Source organism: Balaenoptera ricei, chromosome 19 (assembly GCF_028023285.1).
Source record: "Balaenoptera ricei isolate mBalRic1 chromosome 19, mBalRic1.hap2, whole genome shotgun sequence".
NCBI lineage: Eukaryota > Metazoa > Chordata > Mammalia > Artiodactyla > Balaenopteridae > Balaenoptera > Balaenoptera ricei.
In genome coordinates this window covers 59142927-59157072 of record NC_082657.1, presented here as the reverse complement: position 1 = coordinate 59157072, position 14146 = coordinate 59142927, and positions in this window count along the sequence as shown.

Below are 14146 nucleotides of genomic sequence, written 5' to 3'. Positions count from 1 at the left end.
GAAGAGCGGCCCCCACTTGCCGCAACTAGAGAAAGCCCTCACACAGAAACGAAGACCCAACACAGCCATAAATAAATAAGTAAATAAAAATTAAAAAACAAACAAAAAACCAAAAAAAACTGTGTAAAAGATGTCTTGTGTTTACAGGGAAGCAGTAGTGTCCACCTTCATGAATGCCCACCCAGATAATGGAAGGTCTCACAGGTCAGAGACAACCTTTTCTTGATTGACTGTCCCATGCACTGCAGGATATCACGTGTCCCTCTGAAGGCCGCTGCCTACTTCAGGCATCGTGACAACCCCCCGCAAACTTCCAGAGCACCTCCTGGGGTGGGGTGACGACTCCCCCATTCAACAGCCACCACTCTAGAAACCCAAGAGACTTGCTTCATCCAGAGAGACTCACCTGCTGGGATACAGGGCAGGGTGGAGCTGAGGAGTGATGGTGTGGCGCCATTTCTCATCCCCTCACCCATTCAACACTTGTGTGTGCATACGCTTGCTCAGGCTGGATGCTGGGGACCCAGGGGTGAGTGGAACCTGACACAGCCCCTGCCTTCATGGGGCTTCCCCCCCAGCGTTGTAAGGCAGATTGTAGGGAAGGTCTCTGATACCTGGATGGACAGGTGCTTTCACCATCACTGGTTAGAACGCTCTGGAAGAAGGAGTTACAGAACTTCGGCAGGACTTTGCACCTCTCAGACAAGTGCTGGTGCGCTGCCTAGAAGATGCTCTGGACAGTTCATTTTCACGTGTACACCCGTCTGTCTGCCCATCTCAGATGAAACAGAAGATATATGTATCAGATTTTGGAGATGAGAACAAAAAGAGATGGCTCTTAATGCTGGATGATAGGATCGAGATTGCAAAAATCTTAACAGGTTGGAAGGATGGCAGGAGCACAGCTGGAGTAAATCAAATGAGGCTGAATGCTAAGAATCCGTCTTAAATGCCCCCAATGCCCACAAGTACAGGACAAGGCAGACCCAGCTTGGGAGAGGTTCCTACGAAGAACTCCAGGAGGCTTAAGTACCTCCAGAACAGCAATGGGATGTGGTAGCCACAAAGTAAATGCAACTCCTTGGCTACATTACGAAAGGTATTGGGTCCAGATGCAGGGAGGGGATAGTCCCACTGGAGAGGCAGTTGTTCTTGACTTCCAAATCACACCAGTACTACTGCTGTTACTGACCCCCTTGCCCCATTGGCACTGTCCCCCTCACTCTATGAGCATCTTAGGGACATCACTAAAATATCGAGGCTTTGAGAGAACCTGGGATAAAGCCCAGTGCAAGGGGTGTGGCCTTCCTAATCAACTGTCCTTTTGAGTCTCAGTTCCTCCACTGATTGGCTGAGTGACATTGGTCAAGTTAGTTCACCTTTCTGAGCCCCATTTCCTTCACCTGTGAGGTGGAGAGAATCATATGTGAGGATTAAAGGAAACAATGTATACAGAGTATAAGGTAGGCTTTCAATTACCCTGAAGTCCCTTCCCTATAATTTCTAAGATTGGATGCGATTCTATTGCTTCTTTCCTTTTCGTCTAGATGTGTTGGATGCTTAAAACATCCCACAGAGTGAAAGCAAGGGTCGTGTCACCAACCCCAATTAGATATTACAAAAGCTCCATAAATCTGGGTATGTGACAGGGAATTAAAAGCTGAAATAGTCTGGCCACTGCTCTAAAGAACAGAGCGATCACCCCATAAAGCAGCCCTCATGTAATTTTTTCCCGTTTGCCAGCAGTGCATGTCTATCAATAATCAGTAGGTTATTGATTTCCTAACACTGGATAATGCAGCTAATGGCTCCCGTTTACCCAGCCAGGACGAAATGAAGAGGCCAGGGTGTGCTAAATGACGGCTACTTGCCTCATTATTTGGGGGGCATGTTAATCCGCAGCATGGATGACCTACACAGAAGCTGGGTGTCTCTGGCTTTTGAGAATGGAATTGAGTATTGATTTCTATACCATCCTCTTATTGTTTAATTGAACAAACCACAGTCCCTGCGTGTGTGCTGCTGACCCAGACTCTTACTCGTTAACGAGCTAAATGGCTTTGCACACGAGCCGTCACACACCTGTCACAGGCTGTGCCCATGGAAGCCTGTGGCTCCTTGACAATTTGGAATGGAATTTATAACCCACGCTCCACTTCCTGTGTAAGACCGAGTGCACTCTCGAATCTTTTAGCAAATAACCTTGTCCACAGGCTTAGGCAAGAGGAGTATCTGATGATTAATTTTCTATGTCAACTTGACTGGCCATGGTGTGCCCAGATGCAACGCTATTCTGGGTGTGTCTGTGATGGTGCTTCGGGAAGAGGTCAGCATTTGAACCTGCAGACTCAGTAAAGCAGATGCCCTCCCCGGGGTGGGTGGGCCTCATCTAACCTGTTGATGGCTTGAGTAGAACAAAAGGCAGAGGAAGGAGGAACCTGCCCCCCTTTTTCCTGCCTCCCTGCTTGAGCTGGGGCATCTCATCTCATCTCCTGCCCGGATTTTCACCATCAGCTCCCTTGGTTTTTAGACCTTTGGACTTGGACTGAATAATACCACCTGCTTTCCTAGGGCCCCAGCTTCCTAGACAGCAGCTCGCAGGACGGCTCAGCCTCCATCACTAAATGAGCCAATTCCTCATTATATACGTTTTATATACATATATATACATTTTATAGATATAAAATTTTATATACACTTATATACATTATACACACACACACACACACACACACACATGTCCTGTTGGTTGTGTTTCTCTGGAAAATCCTAATACATCACTTTCTTTTTTTAAATTGAAGTATAGTTGATTTACAATGTTTCAGGTGTACAGCAAAGTGATTGAGTTTCATATATATATATATTTTTTTTTTTTTTCAGATTCTTTTCCATTATAGGTTATTATACGATATTGAATATAGTTCCCTGTGCTATACAGTAGGTCCTTATTGTTTATCTATTTTATATATAATTTAAATGTTAATCCCATACTCCTAATTTCTCTCTCCCCCCCTTTCCCCTTTGGTGACCATAAGTTTGTTTTCTGTGTCTGTGAGTCTATTTCTGTTTTGTAAATAAGTTCATTTGTATCATATTTTAGATTCCACATATAAGTGGTATCATATGATATTTGTCTTTGACTTACTTCACTTAGTATGATAATCTCTAAGTCTATCTATCTTGCTGCAAATGGCATTATTTCATTCTTTTTTTATGGCTGAGTAATATTCCATTGTGTGTATGTACCACATGTTCTTTATCCATTCATCTGTTGATGGGCATTTAGGTTGCTTCCATGTCCTGGCTGTTGAAAATCCTAATACATTACTTCCTGGTGATGCCTTTGCTTTCTTATTGATCAGTGCACCAGGCACCTGGTCACTCCCCAACCCAATTCAGCTCTGGAAAGAACCGGGGGGTGGGGGGAGTGGGCAGGAGGGAACGGTGGAGGAAGGGTGAGGACAGGCTGTGACTGAATGTGTGTGTATGCGTGTGCATGTGCGCATGTGCACGTGCATGCGTGTGGGAGGAGGAGCACGGCAGGGGAAGGGCTGTACCTGTGGCGGGTGGCTTGACCTGCACACGGTTCTTCTCGCCCTCCTGCTCTCCCCAGTACGTCACTGTGGGTGGAGCTGGCTCACCCCACTGCCTCAGGGCTCAGCCTCCTGACCTGCTTTGTCCAATGGACTCTACAAGCAGACAGTACACACCGCATGGGACCAGGGTCTTCACGTGAGCTTTCGTGGTTTGGCCTGGCCTCTTGTGCTCCAGTTTTGGCCTTGGGGAGAGTGTGTCCCAGAAAGCCATCAGCCCTTCAGGAATAAAAGACCCATGGAGTAGACTGGAACCCAGCCCAGTGGCCAGAACAGAGCCAAGCCTCGCTCCCCTGCTGCTGCATGAATGAGAAATAAACGCCTGTTGTAGGCCTGGAGCTCGGGACTGCTGATTACACAGCATCACTGCGGAGACACCTGACTTCCGTGGTGGCTGCATCAGCTGCTGGGGGACTGGAAACAAGCGGTGGGGGAGGGGCGAGAAAGCGGGTCTGCCTCGCGGGGCCCGAACTCTGAGCCGTGAGCCGTGTTTGGGATTCAGACGGTGGCCTCCTGCTGAGCACTCCTGTTCCCCCAGATTAACTTCCCGGATAGGTAACTGTACCTCTGGGCCATTGTCTCGGATGCTCAAGCAGCCGTGGGTGAGAACGGCAATTGCAGCACTGCTTGTCCGGAGGAAAGGTGTAGACGTCCATCAACAGGAGCCAGGCTGAAATCCATGGGGTGTATTAAAGGCAGATCGAATGGGCCAGACCACAGACATCTACTTGTAGAGGCATTTCACAAACAACCTGGGGCTGGAAAAGCAAGTTGTGGAATGATGCGGTCTGAATGATAATATTTACATAAAGATTACAAACCTAAAACACAATACTGCGTATTGTTTATGGATGCATAAAGCTGTGTTAAAAGTATAAAAACATACACATGAAGGAGAAACACCAAATTGATGGTGGGAGACCGTCAGGAGGGGCGGGGAGGGAAAGGACTGGAACGGGTACACAGGAGGCCTTGGCTGGATCGGTGATGCTTTGTTCCTTAAAAAAAACCAGATTTGAACAAATGTGACATTAGGCTGAGATCTGATAAGGCTGTGTAGGGGCGCACAGGTATTCATCAACCCGTTCTCTCTCTGTCTGTGTGTTGGAAATAGTTCAGATAAAACTGCTTTAAAGGAAGAAATGTCCGTGGTGCGTGACGCGTGTGGGCATGACGGGGGACGGTGGAGGAGAGATGTGGGCGTGTGAGTGGAGGTGACAGGGACGTGGCTGGAGGCCTGTGGCAGGCTGGACCCCCGGGAAGCCGGCTCTGGGATGGCGCTGACACGTGGGCGTTTGTTGAGGAGGGGGGAGGGGACAGGTCAGCTGCCCCCGGGAGCTGTGGAGCTGGGGTGGCCCTCAGAGCTGTCCCCAGCTGGGCCGAGACGGCCAGGCCTTCACACACCAGCACGGGTGGGTCACCGAGCGAGGGCCGCCGGGAAGGGCCTGACGGTGGGCGCGGCCAAGCGACCTGCTGACAGCACCGCCAGGAGCTGAGACGCGTCGCCACTGAGGGGGTCCGGGGGGCCCCACAGGTCACCTGCCCCCCCAGGTCATTTGGGGCAAATTCATGAAGGCTCAGGAACCTGCACTGGGCTCTCAATTCCTTAGCGCCCATGGTGATCGCACCTAGAATTTTAAATAACACTTGAAAAAAGGTTCAATTTGAAGAAAATTCAAACCTGCAGAGAAGTCGCAGGGACAGAACAATGACCACCCCCCACACATGCCCCTCACCCAGAATCCTCACCTGTTAACAACGTCCTCTGTCAGCATCTTCCCAGGAAGCCGCCCTCAACTTCTGGGGACACGCGCAGGGTCACGGCACTTGATCCTTCGAGAGGTCACCTGTGTCCCCTAGGAACAAGAACCCCCCCTTCCATAATCAGGGTATAAAGATCAAGTTCAGGAAGCTTAATATGATTCCATACTATTATTTAATAATAATCCATATTTCACTATCCACTCCTATGCTGGGTGGCAATTTCCCCCCAATCCAGGATCCACCTAGGATCATTCCTTGCATTCTAGAGTCACGCTAAATAGCTTTTTAAAGGAACACTATTTTGTGCTTTTTGGAAGTTTCCTGGCATTTTCCAGATTCAACTCATGGGGAGCCTCGGCGTGGAAAGAGAAGCCGCCCCTGCCCCCCACCTCAGCTGGCCCCGGCGAGGGAGGGTCCGAGCCAGGGACCCCTCTCCGTCCAACCCTCCTCTGTATGCTCCCCTCATCCCCCCAGGATGCTAATGGTGACCCGGGGAAGGTGCCACCCGGCTCTTTCACTTGCGGTCTTTCCCCACAGCAAGCAGGGGAGTGAAGCCACTGAGACGCCCAAGCTCCTTCATGATGAGGGTTCTGCCCCACCAGGCTTCTCAGGTGTTTGCACCTGGGCAGGGTTGCTAGGCTGGGAGAATACGCACCTTAGGTTGGGTAGAGCTGGGTAGTGATGCTTCTAAAGCCCATGCAGCTGCTCCCCTTGTTCCCAGCCCCACGGGGCGTCCTGCATGCCCATCAGAACTGGCACCAAGAGCTGAAGCCCCGGTAACGAGCGCACACCATCAGCTGGTGCCGAGCCACCTTCCACTATCAACCGGGCCTCTGACTTAACACATTCAGCCGCTGCCTTCCCTCTCAAGCCTTCACCCAGAAGCAGCGCAAATACCTTTAAAAACACACGTAGTCATAGATACCGTCAGAGATGCTTCAAGGTTTGGACAGACACTGTCACACGCAATTCACCGTTGGCGTATCACACACAGCAATAATTCAACGACCCTTTATGAACACCCCTATTTGTTCAGGCCACTGTGGTTGGAGTTTCTGTGCCATCTGCCATGCATGCCCAATGGATACAACCTCCTACGGGTACAGCTGGCCGGAGCCTGAAGTTCACAGCAATGGATGCTCGCTCTATCATCCGTTGCTACTAGCAACACCTTGCAGTCTGATTCTGGCCCTGGAGAGAGACTGCTTGGGTTCAAATCTTGACGCTGTTCCTGAGTGACCTGGGTCAAGTACTGAAGCCCTTTGAACCCCCATTTCCTCATCTGTAAGATGCAGATGATAGTACGAGAATTAAGTGAACTGGGGCAGTAGGCACTTTGGCAGTGCCTGAGCCGGCAAGCACACACCCTGCTAGCTGCTGGCGTTGGGACACCGACCTGCCGGCCCTCCCAGGGATGGCTCCTCCCACAGAATGAACGTGGTGAACAAAATGTAATCATTTTATTTTTTGCATCAGTAGAAAAATATTGAAATCAATGGAAACATATTTGGACCATATGTACAGATTAATGGTCATATTCTTAAAACATAGAAAGATCCTGAAACAGAAAAAGAAAAACTGACAACCCAGTTCTTACAAATGGGCAAGGCGCTTGTGCTGGCAATTCACAAAGAAGAACCATAAATGGCTGATAAATAATCACGAGTTCCACCAGTAACTGAAGAAAAGCAAACTAAATCAACAGAGAGAGAAATTTTTTAGCTACCATTTTCAAATGATAGCATCAGGCCCCAACGATGGTGAGCCTGCAGGAAAATGCGCCTTTATCCCACACTGCTGGTGGGATTTAAAATTTCCGTCTTTCTAGGGTCAAGTCAGCAACATCTATCAAGGCTTTCTAAGCATTGAGTATCTATGAATTTACCTTAAGGAAATAATGACAAATGTGCTCAAGGAGCTTTGAGAATGTTCACTGCCTGCTGCTTATAAAGTGAACTGGATTCAACCTAAACATCCAACAAAAAGGGGTCATTTACATAAATTATGACACGTCCACACCATGAAAAACTTCGTACCTTTACACAGCAGTAGAAAAAATGTTTACTGATATAGAATATGTTCACAGTTTATTGTTAGCTGAAGAAATAAATAAGACACTGTACATACGGTAAATCCATTTTGGTAAAAAATGAAAAGTACACTTTTGCAAAGGAAAAATATTTAGAGTCATACACTCCCAAACTTTAACAGTGTTCTTTTTGAGTAGCAGAATTATGGATAATTTTTATTTTCTTTTGATTTTTTAATATTTTCTAATCTCTTTATAATTTTATAGGCATCACATTTATTTTTTTTTTAATGGAAATAAGTTATGATGACTCATGTAAACTAAGATTGGATGGGCATGGGAAAAATACTTCTTTTTGATATACTTTTTCAAAAAGTGGTAATAAAGGGGGTTTTTCCACTTCCTTTGGAATCTTATAGTCTTTTTCAAAATTAGAGAAGAATCCAGTTGTGTAAGTGGGCAGTGTAAATTCCACCAGGAGAGTTTAATGGATTTACTCATTAAGAGCCTGACACATGAGGCTAGAAACTCATTGAGAGTTTCAGCCTTTGTCTCATCCTGAATCCAACAAGAAGTGAAGTCTTCTGCTTAGCAGAGTGTTCATTACACAATAAATTGAATGTAACCACTGAAAATATTCATGCAAATATCTTCATTAGTAAAATCACGCAATTAACCTGAAAAACACGCTAAATGAAGCAGCCAAATTGTTGCATATTTTCCCAGCTCTTAATTATAATTTTGGTAATCAATTTTTCTCCTGATTACCAAAACGAAAAAAAAAAAAAAATCTTCAGCATATGCACAGATCTGAGGCTGAGCTGGAATGCGAGATAAAGCCCTGAATCGTTTTTAGCAAAGAAGGCCATTAACCTTTCCTGTGTTTTTGTTCATTGCAGGCATTTCCTGCTAATGCTCATTGCTCAAGATGATTGGATTTTAACAAGAGCTTTTTGGATCAAGCATCAGTCCTTCCTGAACTGTACGTTTTGCAAGCGCCACTGTCATTAAAGGTTACCATTATCATCTTCCCAGCGTATATTTCTAAAATGGCTTTTGACTGCGGTGTAAAAATTTTCCCTAAGTGAAAAGGGACATCCAAGCTCACGCCCCAAGGTACTCAGACAACCGTGTCCTCGTGGTCACATGTCCCACCTTCTCTGGTCTCTTGTTCCAATGTACTGAGTTAGAGGATTTGAGGGTGGGAAGACCACGCAGTATAGCAAAACCCTGGGGGAGGTGCTTAGTCCTGGGGAGCCTCGATTTCTAGTATCTGTAAAATGCAGAAGAGAACGAATTCACAAGCCAGTGAGGATTGAGATGAGTACAGTCTCTGGCACATGTAAAGGAGAAAATATATTTGCTGACATTTAGATTGATATCTTTTAACATGTTCTCCCTGAAACAGTCCACCTCCTAAGACTAAACAGGAAGTTATCACCTCTAGATAGGACAGGGCAGGTGGGTACCTGATCTTTCTAGCAAGATGTTGATTTTGACCATTTGACCTTAGAGTTCCTCCCAAGATGTCAAAATGCCTAATGCTCAGTCATGAGAGTAGAGCTGGGAAGAACACATATATGATACAGAGAGAAAAGCCAGGAAGGCAGGGCCTCGGAGGGCAGGTTGTGCACTGCACAAGGACGCCCTCTAAGGGGTGCCTGCCGTTCACGGCAGAGATGCTGTAGATTTGTGTATTTACCCTGAGAGTTTTCTAGATACAAAATCAGTACATTTGGGGCTTCCCTGGTGGTGCAGTGGTTGAGAATCTGCCTGCTAATGCAGGGGACACGGGTTCGAGCCCTGGTCTGGGAAGATCCCACATGCCGTGGAGCAACTAGGCCCGTGAGCCACAACTACTGAGCCTGCGCTCTGCAACAAGAGAGGCCGCGACAGTGAAGAGGCCCGCGCACCGCGATGAAGAGTGGCCCCCGCTTGCCGCAACTGGAGAAAGCCCTCGCACAGAAACGAAGACCCAACACAGCCATAAATAAATAAATTAATTAATTTAAAAAAAATCAGTACATTACAGTGATTTTCTGCCAGATGGAAGTAAAGTACCCTGAGGAAGGGACACCTCTTCCTAAATTGCACAGACCCTGTACAGGCTGCCGCGTGGGGCACGCCCTCTGCTGCTGACGCCACAGGAAACGTGCGGCGAGCAGAAGGGAAGATCAGGCGCGTGGGTCCCTCGGAGGAGACCCTGGCCGGGGAGTTATGGGGGAACCTGAGGGCGGAGGCCTTCTGCCTGGCTCCTGCTCAGGACCTGGAAGGGGGGCTGCGTCTCGGGTGGTCCCGGTCACGTCGGCGTGAAGCTGCTGATGCAGCAAGATTAGAAGAGAAGGCCTGAAGGGCCGGGCAGGCGCCTGGCAGGAAACACGTGGTCAGTTCAGACTGGGAACTTGACGAAGACGCGGGCGGAGCAGAGCAAAGCCAGCAAAAGCAGAGAGCCCTGGCCCTCCCCGGCCTGCGCAGGCCCGCGGGGCGGGCGGGGCGAAGCTGGAAGCGCAGGCGGCCCTGCAGAGCTGGCCGGGGGCGGGGCCCAGGCAGGGAGGGGACTAATCCCACCCTCACGGCCCCCCCTCCCTGTGTGTGTGCGCGTGTGTGTCTGCGCGTGTATGGTAGGTGTAGTGTGTCTTCCCAACGTGAACCAAGCACGTAACGCCAAAGGCTGGATTTGACGCTGACCGCCCAGCTCCACTGCCAGCCTGGCGGGAGGGGGCGCCCCGGTAAGGATGTGGCCCGGTGCCCTGGCCAGAGCAGTAGGGGCGGCTCCCCCCGCCCGGGAGAGCGTATGGGAGAGACCTTGTTTCAGATGGCCCACAAACTGGAATTTTGGGGGCCAAGAAGGAGGGGGGACTCCAGATAAAGGGCCCAGGGCCCAGCTGGGGTAAATGTGTGGGGTGGGAAAGAGCGTGACTCTCAGCACCGGCGGGGAGTTCAAGGTGGCCTGGGTGTGGGAGGGGCCTGGGTTGAGTCTCGCTCACATGGGCTTTCTCACCAACCCACGGGCAGATGGGCTCCAGAAGCAGCATACACGGAACTCCCTACCAGGATTCCAGAACTCTCCTCCTAGCATGCCAGCACATGTGCCCTCTGCCTTCCCAGAAAATGTCCCTTCCGGAAAACCTCTGCTAGTAAGATAGAGGAAGGATGTGTTGTGTGTGTGGTGTGTCGGTGCGTGCGTGCGTGCGTATGCGTGTGTAGGGGTGGAAGAGGGGGGAAGGGAGGGTGGAAGAAGAAGATAGTGAAATCAAACCCTCCTCTAACACTCAAGCCCAGAAAGTTAGTTAAATGATTAGGGTACCCTTATGATGGAATGTTCTAGAACCATGAAAAAAATCTTATTTCTCAAAAATAACAGATCATCAGCACTTGGAATGACAGATGCGTAAGTCTTCGATAAAATCTTAGCAATTGGCATAGAACAACTCATTAGAGAAGAGTCGCCCAGACCACGTCGGCTTTGTTCTTCATGTAATTTATCACTACACAAGAGAAAACATTTAAAAGCATTAATAATTGAAGCAGAAAATTAAAAAAAAAAAGATTCGATGCCCTCTTTTCATAAAGGCTGGAAAAACAGTAGTTAGAGGGAGTTTTCCCTTAACACAATGACCCTTTGCATTTGAAATTCAAATCCAACAGAGATTTAAGGAAGAGCCTGCCTTCTGCGCTTGGCACGGTGCCAGGGCCTGGGCCGGCCTCGCCTGTCCTCTCGGCCGGCTGTGTGTAAACCTCACTCGGCTCCTGCACTGCCTCTCCGGCCTCATCTCCTCCCATTCTCCCCCTTGCTCATTTAGCAGCAGCCTGGCTGGCCTCCCTGCTCTCCTGGAGCATCCCAGCTTCGCTTCTGCCACAGGGCCTTTGCACTGAGGGCTCCCTCTGCCTAGGACACTTCCCCCTGCCCCCGATACCCCCATAGCTGGCTCCCCCATTTCTTTGAGGTCTCAGTTCAAATGTCACTGTCTTCGTAGGGGCTTTCTTGAGAAACCTATGTAAAAAAACACAAGGGCTACCCCAACTGCCTACCAGAGATCTCTCCATCTCTCCTCCCTGCCTGTTTTTTCTCTCTCATCATCACCTGCATACCACATACTGACTTGTTTATTTAGTGTCTGTCTTCCGCTGCCAGAATGCCAGGACCACGAGGGCAGGGCCTTTATTCACTGTTTCTCAGGGCCCAGAACAATGCCAGGCACAATAATTGCTCAGAGAATATTTGTTGCATGAATGAACGGACAGGCCAAAGGGCTCTGCCCTGCCGGAGAAGCTGTAACGTCCACAAATTCTGTTTCAAACCTTCTTGCTTAGAAATTCTGTTTGCTTGCATTTAAACATTTATTTCTGAAAAGGCAAAATATGCGCCTGGCGTAAAACTTGAAAGACACAGACTTAGGTGTACACAGTAAACACTAAGCTCCCCTCCCACCCAGGGAGACCGCTCCCCTTGCCAGTCCATAGATGGAAAGGGTGGCTCAAATGTAATTTATTTATTTTTATACACTTATTTTTTAAAAATTTTATTTATTTTTGGCTGCGTTGGGTCTTCGTTGCTGGGCACGGGGCTTTCTCTAGTTGCGGCGAGCGGGGCGGAGCACAGGCTCTAGGCACACAGGCTTCAGTAGTTGTGGCTCGCAGGCTCAGTAGTGGTGGCTCGTGGGCTCTAGAACTCAGACTTAGTAGTTGTGGCGCACGGGCCTAGTTGCTCCGTGGCATGTGGGACCTTCCTGGACCAGGGCTTGAACCCATGTCCCCTGCACTGGCAAGCGGATTCTTAACCACTGGGCCACCAGGGAAGCCCCCCCGCAAGTGTAATTTAAATTTGCATTTCTTTTTGCCAAGTGAGACTGAGCCTCTTCTCATTAAGAGCAGTTAATAGCTGTTTTTTCTGAGGACTGTCTGTTGATTGCCTCATGCGTTTTTTTCTTGTTGATTCATCAGAGCGCTTTTCATATTAAAGAAATCAGGCCTACGGACATGCAAAAAGGTTTTCCCAGTCTGTCACATCCTTTGGCTTGTTTGTGGCATGCACTTTCACACAGAACAGCTTCATTTCCCTGTCAAATGTATCGATATTCTTCATGGCTGCAAAGCATTGTGTCATACTTGGAAAAGCTTCCTTTACTCAAAAATTATACACAATTTTTCATGCATCTTTTTGTGATCCTTTTACTTGCTGTTTGCATTCAGATTAGGAGTAGCCTTGACCCCTTGTATTCCATGCAACAGGCCAGGAAGTTATCCTTCGATTTACCGTGAGCCCACAAAGTCTGTCCCAGGGAAAACACCAAAAACCGAAGCACCACGGTTTGTGGTTAGAACGTGTCTTTCGTGGTTTCTAAAAACCACAGGGGCTGGGGGACGGGCTGCGTGTCGGGGGACTTACGCAGCTGTCCTGCTCGTGGTGCCACCCTGGAGGTCCAGAGAGGGTAAGTAATGAAGATATCCGCCCCCGGCACAGGGCTGGAGGCTGTCTGGGGCGCCTCCTGAGGTTTCTGGACATGGCATCCACTGCAGAAGAATACTAGGGAGGTGAAACCCCGCGACAGGTCTCTAGCACACAGTGTTCTGGAATTTCTATCTCATTGGGATTCAAAGAAATCCAAATATGAGTGAACCGGAGAGGAGTCTTGAGGGTAGGGGATCCTGTAGGTGCCTTTTCTTGGAAACTCTGCACCCTCGACTGTAGGAGGGTCTGTTCTGTTCTGACACTTCTGAGCTCACTCCTTCTCAGGCTTTGGTATCAGCTTCTCTTCTGAGGAAGGAGATGCTTGCTTTTCTCATTTCCTCTTCCTCTCCCGCTGGGTCATTTCCTACTATGGCCACAACAACCCTCTACATGCTGATCGCTTCCAAACATGTTATCTCTGCTGTATGCTTTTAAAGCAAGACGTTTTGAGGCGGAGTGCTAACTTGGAGGAAACTAGGAAGAATATTTAGTTATTTGGTTTTTTAAAACATTAATACTTCAGTGTTTCAAAACATGATAACACGGTTATGTTTTCTAAAAGCTGAACAATGTATAAAAGGGTAAAGAATAATTCTCAAGAAAAAAACACCCTCAGTAGTCTACTCCCCACAAACAATCATCCTTCTCAGTATTTGGTCTCTGCTCTATGGATAAAAAAACCAACCAATATGCTTTGTTGAAAAGGAGGAATTTTACTATACATACTATTTTTAATGAGAAAGCATGTGATTTTACTCACATTTGATAGTAACAGAATCTGAAGTTGAACTAAAGAAATCTCCACATTTTGGACACACACACACACGCGCACAAACAAGAGAAACAAGTTCACTGTCCCTTTAAACCTAAGAAAAAAGCTGATAAAAACCACAGAAGCTGAATTCATTAACTTTTTCTAAGACTCTATGTTTTAACTCTAGATGGTATTTACTGACTTTTTGGCATGAAAAAAATTTTAAATGTTGAAAATCTGGGGAGTAAAGCAAATTAGATAATTACAATTGTGACACTTGAATTAATTAATCTGTTTTGTCTTCTTGACTCTGTTTTAGAGCTGAAATCGAAGAAGACAAAAACACAGTTCAGTGGCTTTGAAGATTTTTTTGCCTTCTGATTTTGCCTCAGGAGAAAGAGCTTAATATGAGTGGAAAATTAAGATTTCTGGTATACACAACAAAGATAAACTAAGGAATTCCACAGAGTTCAAATTATTGTCAGTGTTCCCAAATGGCACTTTTTATCTGTGGTTGAGGGAAGGAGAAATATCAACCTTGCTAATAAGATAAC